This window comes from Capra hircus, chromosome 3 (genome assembly GCF_001704415.2).
Source record: "Capra hircus breed San Clemente chromosome 3, ASM170441v1, whole genome shotgun sequence".
Taxonomy (NCBI): Eukaryota; Metazoa; Chordata; class Mammalia; order Artiodactyla; family Bovidae; genus Capra; species Capra hircus.
Genome location: NC_030810.1, coordinates 13,768,284 through 13,782,266, shown reverse-complemented (window position 1 = coordinate 13,782,266; position 13,983 = coordinate 13,768,284). Strand labels below are relative to the sequence as shown.

Sequence of the window (13,983 nt, the reverse complement as noted above, 5' to 3'; positions counted from 1 at the left end):
AGGGACCAAACTTGGGTCTCTTGCATTGCAGATGCATTGTTTACCACTGAGCCACCAGGGAAGCCTGGGATGAATTACAGTCTTCAAAAACTCATACGCTGAAGCCCTAAGTCTCTGGACTTCAGGATGTGACTATTTGGAGATAGGGTCTAAAGAGGTAATTAAGTTAAAGAGGTTATTAGAGGCAGGCTCTAATTAAATAAGACTGGTGGGCTTACAAGAAGAGGAAATTTGGCCATAAACACGTACAGTGTAGAAATACAGGGAGAAGACAGTCAACTATTAGCCAACGAGAGAAGCTTGGAAAAAAACAATATTGTCAGCACCTTGATCTTGGAATTCTAGCCTCCAGAACTATGAGGAAATAACTTTCTCTTGTTTAAGCCATCCAGTCAGTGGTACTTTGTCATGGTATTCCTAGCAAAGTAGTAGAGACATCAGTTAAATCTCTCATTTTAAAAAGGGGGAAGTTAAGGTACAACATACAGATATATTCCAAGCCCTGATAGAATATGGTAAGGAAGGCCTACATGTTTCATATTCATTCATTCATTAACTCATTTTCCTGATAGGGGCACCACATTTATACTTCTAGAATACCCTTCACATGACAGTTTATATGAATGGTGCCTCCAGCAGGTGGGCACTGAGCAACCTGTGCAGCTCTGCGTAGAGCTTGGTTCCTTCCAGTAAGTAAATCCCTTTGTTAAAGAATCTGGGGATCCCAGGTTATAACCACCAAGTGATTTTCCTTGTCCAAGATCCTTCAGAGACACTCCTTGAGAGAGGAAACAGAGAGAATTCCTCTCCAGGGAGCTGTTCCAATTTAGTGTCACTCGTTGTACTGGTGAAATATTTAGGACTGGAGATTGCCTTAAGGGTTGCATAATAGATCCCTGTTATGTTTTGTTTTTGTTTCTTGGCAATACAATTTCCCTAAGCGTTAAATTAGTTGGTTGCCATTTAACTTCATTTAGGGGAAATCCTATTATTGTCAACGGTTTTGATTGTCCATTGCTCCATAACAAATGCTCCTAAAACTTGGTGAATTAAACCAACCACCATAGCTATTTATCTCTCACAATTCTTTGAGTTGACTGTGCTCAGCTAGACAGCTCTTCTTTGCTTTGTGGGATTAGCTAGGGTTTCAGTGATCCCAGGTTCAAATGGGCAGAAACATTTGAAGATGCTCCCTCATCTGACTGGCAGTTGGCCGGGAGCTCAACATCTGGGACTGTTGGCCAGAGTTCTTCAGTCATCCTTCACATGGCTTCTCCACAGTCTTGAGGTTCTTAAAGCGTGTCAGCTGGGTTCCGAGAGGAAGAGTTCCAAGTACAGGAAGTAGATGGTACAGATCTCTTAACCCCTGCCTCAAAAGTTCAACGTCAATCCCCTCACATTCTCTCAGTCAAAGAAAATTGCAGGGCCAGGCTAGATTCCAAGGGAGAGGAAATAAGATTTAGATCTCAATGGGAACACTGACAAAGAATTTACAGCCGTCTTTATTTCACCACAGCAACCGATGCTGTAAAATACAACCTGAAAACCCTTGATCAAAACTTTGCTAAGGAGAGCCAGGATCTCATACCAGTTTACCTGGGTTCTGCCACTCACCAGCTAGAATCACGTAATCTCTCTCTGTCTTTGAATTGATGAGTAAGTGTATACACAAAGGGCTTCCCAGGTGGTGCAGAGGTAAAGAATCCACCTGCCAATGCAGGAAATGCAGGAGATTCTGGTTCGATCCCTGGGTTGGGAAGATCCCCTGCAGTAGGAAATGGCAACCCTCTCCAGTATTCTTGCCTGAAAAATTCCATGGACAGAGGAGCCTGGCGGGCTGCTATCCAAAGTGTTGCAAAGAATTGGACATGACTGAGTGACTAACACACACACACACACACACACACACACACACACACACAGAGTTGATTTACAATGCTGTGCTAATTTCTGCTGGACAGCAAAATGACTCAGTTGTACACATATCTATATTCTTTTCTATGATGATTTATCCTAGGATATTGAATATAGTTCCTGTGCTATACAGTAGGACCATGTTGCTTATCCATCCTATAAGTAATAGTTTACAACTGTGAATCCCAAACTCCCAGTCCATCCCTTCCCCCCTTCCCCTCCCCTTTGGCAACCATAAATCTGCCCACATTGTCTGTAAGTTTGTTTTCTAGATAGATTCATTCACACCACTTGAGATTCCACATCTGATAGTATTTGTCTTTCTCTTTCTGACTTGCTTCACTTACTGTGATAATCTCTAGCTGTATCCGTGTTGCTGCAAGTGGCATTATTTTGTTCTTTTGTGGCTGAGTAGTATTCCATTGTATATATGTACCACGTCTTCTTTATCCATTCATGTGTTGATGGACACTTAGTTTGTTTCCATGTCTTGGCTGTTGTGAATAGTGCTGCTATGAACACAGGGGTGCCTGCATCTTTTCGAATTATAATTTTCTCCAAGTGTATGCTCAGGAGTGGAATTGCTGGATCACATGGTAATTCTATTTTTAGCTTTTTAAGGAGCTGCCATGCTGTTCTCCATACTGGCTGTACCAACTTACATTCCCACCAAGACAGAAGGAAGGTTCCTCTTTTTCCATACCCTCTCCAGCATTTGTTGCTTGTAGACTTTTTAGTGATGACCAGTCTGACTGGTGTGAGGTGGTACCTTACTGCAGCTTTGATTTGCCTTTATTTAATAATTAGAGATGCTGAGCATCTTTTCATGTGCCTATTTGCCATCTGTATGTCTTCTCTGGAGAAATGTCTGCTTAGGTCTTCTGTACATGATCTTTAAATGAAATAAGCATCATAATTAGCTTTATGATCCAGAAAGCCTTCTTTTTGTAGCTAAGAAAGACTAAATTGTTTTCCTTTATTTTTCACTTTAGAAACAATTTTATGTGCAAATAATCTATAATGTATTACCCATATGTGCAATTCAAAAACAATGACTAGTTTTTAAAAATTAAAAAAAAATTTAAATAGGTCCTGGAGTCCTGGGAGAATAAAGCTTATTCTACTAGGAGTCTTAACTAAGAATTAAGTATTCCCAGGATTTCCTGTGTGGTCCAGTGGCTAAGACTATGCTCCCAATGGAGGGGGCCTGGGTTTGATCCCTGGTCAGGGAACTAGATCCCACATGCTGTAACTAAGACTCAATGCACCCAAATAAAATAAATGAAACATATTTTTTAAAAAAGAATTAAGTATTTCCCAAAGTGGAAATTATATAGTGCTATTTCAGGAACAGACTATTCAACTGATCCCCAATATTCACAAATGCCTACCATAATATTCATACTCAAGCCAGATCAAAACAGTCCAACATAATTAGGCCTCAATATATCAAACCATTATGTTCTTCTAAGATGCTAATAAACCAAAATTGAAAATACTAAAATCAAAAGAAGAGATACTGCCTGAGGGTAGTTATCATATAGATTGCTAGTTCCTTATTTATCCTTTCTAGAACATTAAGGGAATATTTTACTGCAAAGAAAATTTTATTTTATACATTACTTGTCGTGAATTTGTCATTAATTACTACACAAATAGCAACCACCCTCTTCCAACAACATGAGAGATGACGCTACACATGGACATCACCAGGTGGTCAATATCGAAATCAGATTGATTATATTCTTTGCAGCTGATGATGGAGAAGCTCTATACAGTCAGCAACAACAAGATTGGGAACTGACTGTGGCTCAGATTATGAACTCCTCATTGCCAAATTCAGACTTAAATTGAAGAAAGTAGGAAAAACACTAGACCATTCAGGTATGACCTAAATGAAATCCCTTACGATTATACAGTGGAAGTGAGAAATAGATTCAAGGAATTAGATCTGATAGGCGGAGTGCCTGAAGAACTATGGATGGAGGTTTATAACATTGTACAGGAGGCTGTGATCAAAATCATCCCCAAGAAAAAGAAATGCAAAAAGGCAAAATGGTTGTCTGAGGAGGCCATACAAATAGCTGAGAAAAGAAGAAAAGTGAAAGGCAAAGGAGAAAAGGAAAGATATAAGCATCTGAATGCAGAGTTCCAAAGAATAGCAAGGTGAGATAAGAAAGCCTTACTAAGTGATCAATGCAAAGAAACAGAGGAAATCAATGGATGGGGAAAGACTAGAGAGTTCTTCAAGAAAATTAGACATACCAAGGGAACATTTCATGCGAAAGATGGGCACAATAAAAGACAGAAACAGTATGGACCTAACAGAAGCAGAAGATATTAAGAAGAGGTGGCAAGAATACACAGAGTGAGTGAGTGAGTGAAGTCACTCAGTCGTGTCTGACTCTTTGTGACCCCATGGACGGTAGCCTACCAGGCTCCTCTGTCCATAGGATTTTCCAGGCAAGAGTACTGGAGTGGGTTGCCATTTCCTTCTCCAGGAGATCTTCCCAACCTAGGGATCGAACCCAGGTCTCCCACATTTTAGGCAGACGCTTTACCATCTGAGCCACCAGGGAAGAGAATACACAGAAGAACGATACAAAAAAGATCTTAATGGCCCAGATAACCACGTTGGTGAGATCATCACTCACCTGGAGTCAGACATCCTCGAGTGTGAAGTCAAGTGGGCCTTAGGAAGCATCACTATGAACAAAGCTAGTGGAGGTGATGGAATTCCAGTTGAGCTATTTCAAATCCTGAAAGATGATGCTGTGAAAGTGCTGCACTCAATACGCCAGCACATTTGGAAAACTCTAGCAGTGGCCACAGGACTGGAAAAGGTCAGTTTTCATTCCAGTCTCAAAGAAAGGCAATGCCAAAGAATGCTCAAACTATTCCACAATTGGACTCATCTCATACACTAGCAAAGTAATGCCCAAAATTTACCAAGCCAGGCTTCAACAGTATGTGAACCATGAACTTCCAGATATTCAAGCTGGATTTAGAAAAGGCAGAGGAACTGGATATCAAATTGGCAACATCTGTTGGATCATAGAAAAAGCAAGAGAATTTCCCAAAAAATGTCTGCTTCATTGACTATGGTAAAGCCTTTGACTGTATGGATCACAATAAACTGTGGACAATTCTGAAAGAGATGGGAATACCAGACCATCTTACCTGCCTCCGGAGAAATCTGTATGTAGGTCAGGAAGCAACAGTTAGAACCAGACATGGAAAAAGAGACTGGTTCCAAATTGGGAAAGGAGTACATCAAGGCTGTATATTGTCACCCTGCTTATTTAACTTATATGCAGAGTACATCATGTGAAATGCTGGGCTGGATGAAGCACAAGCTGGAATCAAGATTTCCAGGAGAAATGTCGATAACCTCAAATATGCAGATGACATCCCCTTATGGCAGAAAGTGAAGAGGAACTAAAGAGCTTCTTGATGAAAGTGAAAGAGAAGAGTGAAAAAGTTGGCTTAAAACTCAATATTCAGAAAACTAAGACCATGGCATTGGGTCCCATCACTTCAAGGCAAATAGATGGGAAACAATGGAAACAATGACAGACTTTATTTTTGGGATTCCAAAATCACTGCTGATGGTGACGGCAGTCATGAAATTAAAAGATGTTTCCTCTTTGAAGAAAAGCTATGACCAACCTAGACAGCATATTAAAAAGCAGAGACATTACTTTGCCAACAAAGGTCCATCTAGTCAAAGCTATGGTTTTTCCAGTAGTCATGTATGGATGTGAGAGTTGGACCATAAAGAAAGCTGAGTGCCAAAGAATTGATGGTTTTGAACTGTGGTGTTGGAGAAGACTCTTGAGAGTCCCTTGGACTGCAAGGAGATCCAACCAGTCCATCTTAAAAGAGAACAGTCCTGGGTGTTCATTGCAAGGACTGATGTTGTAGATGAAGCTCCAATACTTTGGCCACCTGATGCAAAGAACTGACTCATTGAAAAAGACCCTGATGCTGGGACAGATTAAAGGCAGGAGAAGAGGATGACAGAGGATGAGATGATTGGATGGCATCACTGACTCAATGGACATGGGTTTGGGTGAACTCCGGGAGTTGGTGATGGACGGGGAGGCCTGGTGTGCTGCGGTCCATGGGGTCGCAAAGAGTTGGACTGAGCGACTGAACTGGGCTAAACTACATAAATGCTGTCTACCGCCGTTGACCAAATGGCATGGCCATTTTGTGTCCACAGTTCACTTCTGTATTTGCAAACGTAATTTTCATGAATTATAGAAGTGTGTCTCTCAGCGAAGGTTTAATATTGAGATGCATCCATACTACCTGCTGTCCCACAGATGACGATGTAGGAAAGAAGTACTTCCATCCATTTCTGAGTGATCTTATGTGAAAAAATCAATAATGTAGAAGTTCTACGTCTCCATAGGAGATTTCCAGATTCGATTAAAGAAATGGTTTCAAGCAGTAAGAATTTTAAGAACTATTTTCCATGTCAACATACTGTTGTAAATTCTGTACCATTTTGTCTTCCAGCTACTTTCCTTCACCTGAAAGAAGGGCCCAGATAAGATGGATGCTTTGCTCGACTGCTTTAATGTTCTGAACTTTACATAGTTTTTTATTTTTCTTCAACTTGTTCATTATAAATTTAGCTTGGCATTTCTGTTTGGTCTCTTCAACTCTGTTCATTGCATCAGTGGTTTTATTCCATAGCTCTCTCTGTTATTTGACAGTGAGAGCTACGGAATATGTTTTTCAAATTCAAGTGAATTACTGCTGTGAGTTTTATATAGTTGCTATCTGGAATGCTTTAGTCTGATCTTGCTAGGATTTCATACTTTTTGAAGTTTTTATGACACTTGGTTTTACAGAATCTGAACACCTTTGGAAACAAACATGATGCTGTGGCCTGGGCAAACAGGGCTGAACAGAAATAACACTTCTCGCCTGTTGAACTTGCAAGGGGACGTGCAGGCTTAAGATAAAGTGACGGAGCCCTGGCACAGAAAGTGCTTCTCCAAGATAGACTAAATTTCAAGTTCATTTAGCTGACATGAAATCTGTGGAATTCAGGTAAATAGGTAGGTGATGCTCTCTTTGGTGGTATATATGCTAAAATGGGAACAATACAGAGAAGATTAGCGTGGCTTCAGTGATGCTCAATGATGACACAAAAATTCATGAAGTGTTCCATATTAAAAAAAAAGTGAGAAACATTGCATTAGTCAGAACAGTCTAAATGTTCTGCAACAGAATGGTCCTTATTTCTTTACTTACTTCAACATATTTAAGCAAATGATCTAAATGAGAAAATACTATAAAGCCTCCTCCAGAAATAATTTATAAAAATCTTTTTAACTCACCTTGACTTATGCTTGATTTTTTTCCCCTTAAACACACAAGCACAGAGTCTCCTATAAGAAAGGATTATTAGGCTTGATTTGCTTGAGGACACTGAAATGTTAATAGAGCTTCCCAGGTGGCATTAGTGGTAAAGAACCCAGCTGCCAATGCAAGAGAGGTAAGAGACATGGGTTCAGTCCTTGGGTTAGGTAGATCCCCTGGAGAAGTACATGGTAACCCACTCCAGTATTCTTGCCTGGAGAATCCTATGGACAGAGGAGCCTGGCTGGCTACAGTCCGTAGGGTTGCAAAGAGTTGGACGTGACTGAAGCAACTTAGCATGCATGCCCTCACTGAGATATTGATAAACTTTGAATTCCTAAATATCTTCTACTATATTCCATTTTGCATGTAACTTGCGTCCTATCAGTCTAGTAAAAGTCTTTGTTGTTTCATTTTAGTTTTTGATTCTTCAACCACAAGCTTAAAGAACATGGTTCACTTAAAGAACATGAAACGTAGAATAGATGGAATCCATTTTTGCTTATAAATAATCTGATAGAAAATGAGGACAGATTTATCTTTCAAGGTATAATCAAGACAGAACTTCAAGGAATCCTTGAGCAATAGTAGCTTGCCAAGAAGATTCAAGACACTTTCATTAACTCTCAATATTCTTCATTCTTTAGTCCCATTCAATTGTATGTACACATTATTTTCCAGATTATTATGCCATAGACTGAGGTGAGAGGGAAATATTTGTTTTCAGTATAGTCCAACAACTTTGGTAGCTAGGCTCCAAGATGGTATCCAATAATCCTCTCCTTTTGATATTTATTTATTTGTTATTTTAAAAATGTTACAACCAAAAGTTATTAAACACCCCAAGTGTCCATCAATCGATATATGGATAAAATATAGTAATTCTATACAACAGAATAATTTTTCAGAAAAAAAATTTCCCAGTTTTATTGAGAGCAGATTGACATGTAATACTGTGCAAGCTCAAGGGCTATAACTTGATAATTTGTTATGCCTATATATTGCAAGGTCTTCCCTTATAGCTCAGTTGGTAAAGAATCTGCCTGCAATGCAGGAAACCCGGGTTCGATTCCTGAGTTGTGAAGATCCCCTGGAGAAGGAAATGGCAATCCACTCTAGTATTCTTGCCTGGAGAATCCCACAGGCAGAGGAGCCTGGTAGGCTACAGTCCATGGGGTTACAAGAGTTGGACATGACTTAGCAACTAAACCACCACCATATGTTGCAAAATGATTGTCACAATAATTTTGTTAATAATTTAGTTAACACCTCTTAAGAAGAGGTGGCAAGAATACACAGAAGAACTGTACAAAAAAGATCTTCATGACCAAGATAATCACAATGGTATTATCACTCACCTAGAGCCAGACATCCTGGAATGTGAAGTCAAGTGGGCCTTAGAAAGCAACACTATGAACAAAGCTAGTGGAGGTGATGGAATCCCAGTTGAGCTATTTCAAATCCTGAAAGATGATGCTGTGAAAGTGCTGCACTCAACAAGCCAGCAAATTTGGAAAACTCCAGCAGTGGCCACAGGACTGGGAAATGTCAGTTTTCATTCTAATCCCAAAGAAAGGCAATGCCAAAGAATGCTCAAACTACCGCACAATTGCACTCATCTCACATGCTAGTAAAGTAATGTTCAAAATTCTCCAAGCCAGGCTTCAACAGTATGTGAACCATGAACTTCCAGATATTCAAGCTGGTTTTAGAAAAGGCAGAGGAACCAGAGATCAAATTGCCAACATCTACTGGATCATCGAAAAAGCAAGAGAATTCCAGAAAAATATCTATTTCTGCTTTACTGAATATGCCAAAGCCTTTGACTATGTGGATCACAATAAACTGTGGAAAATTCTTAATGAGATGGGAATACCAGACCACCTGACCTGCCTCTTGAGAAACCTGTATGCAGGTCAGGAAGCAACAGTTAGATCTGGACATGGAACAACAGACTGGTTCCAAATAGGAAAAGGAGTGTGTCAAGGCTGTATATTGTCACCCTGCTTATTTAACTTCTATGCAGAGTACATCATGAGAAACGCTGGACTGGAAGAAACACAAGCTGGAATCAAGATTGCCGGGAGAAATATCAATACCCTCAGATATGCAGATGACACCACCCTTATGGCAGAAAGTGAAGAGGAACTAAAAAGCCTCTTGATGAAAGTGAAAGAGGAGAGTGAAAAAGTTGGCTTAAAGCTCAACATTCAGAAAACAAAGATCATGGCATCTGGTCCCATCACTTCATGGAAAATAGATGGGGAAACAGTGGAAACAGTGTCAGACTTTATTTTTGGGGGCTCCAAAATCACTGCAGATGGTGACTGCAGCCATGAAATTAAAAGCCACTTACTCCTTGGAAGAAAAGTTATGACCAACCTAGACAGCATACTGAAAGGCAGAGACATTACTTTGCCGACTAAGGTCTATCTAGTCAAGGTTATGGTTTTTCCAGTGGTCACGTATGGATGTGAGAGTTGGACTGTGAAGAAGGCTGAGTGCAGAAGAATGGATGCTTTTGAACTGTAGTGTTGGAGAAGACTCTTGAGAGTCCCTTGGACTGCAAGGAGATCCAACCAGTCCACTCTGAAGGAGATCAGCCCTGGGATTTCTTTGGAAGGAATGATGCTCAAGCTGAAACTCCAGTATTTTGGCCACCTCATGTGAAGAGTTGAATCATTGGAAAAGACTCTGATGCTGGGAGGCATTGGGGGCAGGAGAAGAAGGGGATGACCCAGGATGAGATGGCTGGATGGCATCACTGACTTGATGGACGTGAGTCTGAGTGAACTCTGGGAGTTGGTGATGGACAGGGAGGCCTGGCGTGCTGTGATTCATGGGGTCACAGATTCAGACACAACTGAGTGACTGAACAGAACTGAAACTACATAATTCATTTTTGTGCATGTATGGGAGGTGGGAATATTTAAGATTTACTCTCAATAACTTTCCTGGCCTTGTGATATTCATTCTCCTGTGTTTTTCCCCTCCACATTTAATCAAGACTGACTTGTGAGATCTTTAGAATTCTCCCGAAGTGGTCATATGAACCTAGTGAGTGTAGGTCATAGAGTAGGCCTTCTGCTTTAGTCTCTTGGGTAACTTGCTTTTTGGAATAAGTCACTATTTTATGAAGATTCTAAGTAACTCTGGGAGATACTCACATGGAAAGGAACTGAGGCCTCCTACCAAGAGCTGACACCAAGTTTCCCACTTGGAAGCAGATCCCATAACCCCAGTCAAGCTTTCAGATGACTACAACTCTAGTTGACATCTTAACTGCAATCTCATGAAAGATTCTGAACTTCCCTGCCAAAATCTCCTGCATTCCTGACCCACAGGAACTATGAGATGTAATAGTTTATTGTTGTTTTATGCCACTAAATTTTGGGGTAATTTTTCATATAGCAATAGATAATGAATTAATCTCCATTTTCAAGAATAATGACAGAAACCCTCAGGAAAGCAAGGACCTCAGGCCGATAACCATAAGGAACTGAACTGGCAACATTCAGTGAACTTCAGATGAGATTATATCCCTTTTGGACACCTTGATTGTATCCCACTTCAACACTGTGAGATACTGAGCACATGACTCAGCTAACCTGTACCCATACTCCTTACTCGTGGGAACTGTGAGATAATAAATCTGTGTTGTTCCAAAAAAAGAAAAGTAATGGTAATCAGGGGAGCCTAGCCGTAATGTGGTCTGTAACAGTATAACAAAATTGCCGTCTCCAAATTTATCCCCAAAGACGTATAAAACAACAGTACATTTATGTTGTAAGTAACTTTGGGAAAAAATATCCTATTTAGTCCCCAGAACTATTCCAAGAAGGCATTGCTAGTTTGAGGGGAACTATTTAGCAGATATTATGGAAAATGTCACAGGAAAGAGGTCTGACAAGCTTGGGAAGTACTAGGTGAAGCAAAGTTGAACAGACTTCTCTGTTTGATACAGGACTTTTCTTTAGAGTTCATCTTAGACTATGATGGATATACTTGACATGCAAGAAATGAATATGTATAATCCATTATCAATATTGTCTTCAGAACCTTCTGAGATAACTGTGTGTGTGTCTGCTTAATAAAAAAAATAGAATTAAACTGTATAACTATACTAGAAAATAATCTGAAAAAAATGCATATAAAACAAATCACTTTGCTGTAAATTGAAACTAACACAAATTGTAAATTAATAGTACTTCAATTCAAAGAAAGCTTAAATTTTATAAAAGCAAAACATGCAAAAAAAATGAAATCATAGAACCTCAAAGAAAATGAGATATTATGAACAGCCTGGCTTCTGGTGGCCAGAGGTAAAGAATTGCCTGAATAGCCTGGGTTCAGTCTCTGGTTGGAAGATCTTGAGAAGAGAATGCTACACTCCAGTATCTTGCATAAATCCATGGACAGAGAATCTGTAAAATGTCTTTTGTTGAAAGACAGCTCTTCAATAAATGGTGCTGGTAAACTGGACGCTACATGTAAAAGAATGAAATCAGAATACTTCCTAACACCATACAAAAATATAAACTAAAAATGGATTAAAGACCTAAACGTAAGACCAGAAACTATAAAAACTCTTAGAGGATAACACAGGCAGAACACCCAATGACATAAATCAAAGTGAGATCCTCTGTGACCCACCTCCCTAGAGTAATGGAAATGAAGACAAAAGTAAACAAGTGGGACCTGATTAAACTTAAAAGCTTTTGCACAGGCAAAACGAAACTATAAGCAAGGTGAAAAGACAGTCCTCAGAATGGGAGATAATAATAGCAAATGAAACAACTGACAAAGGATTAATTTCCAATATATACAAGCAGCTCATACAACTCAATACCAGAAAAACAAACAACCCAGTCAAAAAGTGGGGAAAGACCTAAACAGACATTTCTCCAAAGAAGACATACAGTTGGTTAACAAACCACATGAAAAGATGCTCAATGTCATTCATTAGTAAAAAATGCAAATCAAATTACAATGAGATATACACACCAATCAGAAATGGTCCTCATCAATAGTCTTACAAACAATAAATGCTGGAGAGGATATAGAGAAAAGGGAACCCTCTTGCAGTGTTGGTGGGAATGTAAATGGATACAGCCACTATGGAAGATGGTATGGAGATTCCTTAAAATCTAGAAATAAAACCACCATATGACCCAGCAATCCTATCTACTCATATACCCTGAGGAAACCAAACTGAAAGAGACACAGTTATCCATGTTCATTGCAGCATATTGCAATAGCTGAACATGGACATGACTGAAGCGACTTAGCAGCAGCAGCAACAGCAGAACATGGAAGGCAACCTAGATGTCATTGACAGATGAATGGATAAAGAATTGTGGTACATATACACAATGTAACAATACTCGCCAAAAGGACAACTTGGAAGTATAGGTGAAGCAAAGTTGAACAGACTTCTCTGTTTGATACAGGACTTCTTAGAGCCTCATGATGCTGACATGCACTGTGATCTTTAAGGGAGGATTACAATACGAAACACTTCCTTTACTTAATTAACCAAGAAACCCCTTTTTTGGGAATCATCTAATGAGACTAAAATTCATGGAATATACTTGGGACACTGGCCAAAGAGAAATGACCCATACTGTATAATCCCCCTATTATCAATATTGTCTTTCAGAACCTTCTGAGATAACTGTGTGTGTGTCTGCTTCAAGTATATAGAACAAATAGAAGTTTAAATTTTTTCTTGTATAATCTATACTAGAAAATAATCTGAAAAAAATGCATATAAAACCAAATCACTTTGCTGTAGAATTGAAACTAACACAACATTGTAAATTAATAGTACTTCAATTTGCAAAGAAAGCTTTAAATTTTATAAAACTGCAAAACATGGCAATAGAAAAATGAAATCATAGAACTCTCAAAGAAAATGGAGATATTATGAACAGCCTGGGCTTCTGTGGTGGCTCAGAGGGTAAAGAATTTGCCTGCAATGGGGAGGCCTGGGTTCAGTCTCTGGGTTGGGAAGATCCCTTGGAGAAGAGAATGGCTACCCACTCCAGTATTCTTGCATATAGAATTCCATGGACAGAGGAATCTGTAAAATGTCTTTTGTTGGGCAAAGACAGCCTCTTCAATAAATGGTGCTGGGTAAACTGGACAGCTACAGGTAAAAGAATGAAATCAGAATACTTCCTAACACCATACAAAAATATAAACTAAAAATGGATTAAAGACCTAAACGTAAGACCAGAAACTATAAAACTCTTAGAGGATAACACAGGCAGAACACCCAATGACATAAATCAAAGTGAGATCCTCTGTGACCTACCTCCTAGAGTAATGGAAATGAAAACAAAAGTAAACAAGTGGGACCTGATTAAACTTAAAAGCTTTTGCACAGCAAACGAAACTATAAGCAAGGTGAAAAGACAGTCCTCAGAATGGGAGATAATAATAGCAAATGAAACAACTGACAAAGGATTAATTTCCAATATATACAAGCAGCTCATACAACTCAATACCAGAAAAACAAACAACCCAGTCAAAAAGTGGGGAAAAGACCTAAACAGACATTTCTCCAAAGAAGACATACAGTTGGTTAACAAACACATGAAAAGATGCTCAATGTCATTCATTAGTAAAAAATGCAAATCAAATTACAATGAGATATCACCTCACACCAATCAGAATGGTCCTCATCAAATA

General features: G+C 39.3%; 1 pseudogene; it reads right to left on the bottom strand.

The window, feature by feature from the left end:
* Positions 6,379 to 6,949, bottom strand: LOC102187914 (annotated as a pseudogene).